Below are 1,767 nucleotides of genomic sequence, written 5' to 3'. Positions count from 1 at the left end.
TGTCCATGATGTCCTGCAGCTTGCACTGTGTGCGTCCCTCCACCACCATCCCCAGTGAATCCAGACTTGTATCCAGCCTTATTAACCAGCTTGACCAGCCGCCTGGTGAGTGTGAGCGTGAGTGGTTGTCTGTCTCTATGTATTGGCCCTGTGATTGACTGTTGAGGAGTCCAGGGTTTTACCCCACCTCTGGGAGCTCTCCCGCGACCCTTAAGGATAAGCGCTATAGATGGATGGATGAGTAGGATATGTAAATGTAAAATACTCCAGAGATTGGGCTGTTGGTGTTTGGTGAAATTGGCTGCTTGAGGAAGCCCAGAGGCAGTGATGTTAACACCATAACAACATCTCTCTAAGCAGTTTGAATATAAACTCAACTGTGTAACATTCATGAAGAGAGGAAGAGACCGTTGTGTTACACCATCAGTTTTAGCTTGGTGCATGCAATAAGCTGACAACTTAGTGTACAACTACTGTCAATTTTCTTTCATACACAACTTCCTCACCCTACCCTATCATGACTAGCCATAGAGGTAGGAAGACACTCATTGAGCAGTTGAAATACTCAAAACAAGAGAGGGGATGTAGCTCAGTGGTAGAGTGTGTGCTTTGCATGTACAAGGTCCTGGGTTCAATCCCCAGCATCTCCAACAAATTAATGTTTAGCACAAAAAGCCCTTACACCACAGTTGTGCTGTGTGTCATTAAATCAAAATGGTATCTGTCTGCCAATCCATATGTCCGTCCCTCCATCCAGCCATACATCCACCTATCCAGTCCTCATTACAGATGATGACTTAGGCATTATGATTCTGTATTGTCTGTCTGTCTGTCGTCCATCCCATTCTAGGGAATGCAACGGCTGACATTGTCCATGATGTCCTGCAGCTTGCACTGTGTGCGTCCCTCCACCACCATCCCCAGTGAATCCAGACTTGTATCCAGCTCTGAGCCAGCCTTATTAACCAGCTTCTCCAGCCGCCTGCTGTTCTCAGCTGGTGAGTGTGAGTGTGAGTGGTTGTCTGTGTCTATGTATTGACCCTGTGATTGACTGTTGAGGAGTCCAGGGTTTTACCCCACCTCTTGCCCAATGTCAACTGGGAACTCTCCCTCGACCCTTAAGGATAAGCGCTATCCAGAGATTGGGCCCTTGGTGCCTGATGAGACTTTTCACAAAAGGTCCTTTGATGTGTCATCACTTTGACAAGTCATGTTCCGGAATGTTGGATAAGCCTTTGATGCAGGCAAGTCTCTGCTCAGAGTGTGCCCAGACAACTCAAGTGGGAAAGGAGCAAACATGAAGCAAACAGGTTTTGATCAAAGTCACTGATTCCCAAATACTTTGTACGTTTCAAACGGTAAACTGATAATTTCAGTCGATCCTAATTACAGGTACAACTGAGGCATTATGATTGTGTGTTCTCTGTTTGTCTGTCTGACTGTTGTCTGTCCGGTTGTAAACTCGCCTCTCACTCAATGTCAGCTGGGATTGGTTCCAGCGCCCCATGAACCTTAAGGATGATTCTGTGGAAGAGACTGTTGTGTTAGACAATTGATCTCTTTAGCTTGGTGAACCTAATACACTGACAATTTAGTGAATAATTACTGTCAATTTTCTATCATAACATACAGAACTTACCCTATCCTATCATCAGTATCCATAGAGGTACTAAGGCACTCATTGGCCAGTTGAAATACCACTGAGGTTCTGGGGTTCTGGGTTCAATCCCCAGCATCTCCAACATCTTTAGTCTTTACACCACACTG

General features: G+C 45.6%; 1 non-coding gene across 1 annotated transcript; it reads left to right on the top strand.

Annotated features, from left to right (window-relative positions):
* Window positions 1-578: 578 nt before the first annotated feature.
* Window positions 579-650, top strand: trnaa-ugc (transfer RNA alanine (anticodon UGC)). The gene has a single exon. It is a non-coding gene; the product is annotated as a tRNA-Ala (tRNA).
* The last annotated feature ends 1,117 nt before the right edge of the window (window positions 651-1,767 follow it).

Source organism: Pempheris klunzingeri, chromosome 10, assembly GCF_042242105.1.
Source record: "Pempheris klunzingeri isolate RE-2024b chromosome 10, fPemKlu1.hap1, whole genome shotgun sequence".
NCBI classification, from domain to species: domain Eukaryota; kingdom Metazoa; phylum Chordata; class Actinopteri; order Acropomatiformes; family Pempheridae; genus Pempheris; species Pempheris klunzingeri.
This window is presented reverse-complemented; position numbering and strand designations above follow the sequence as displayed.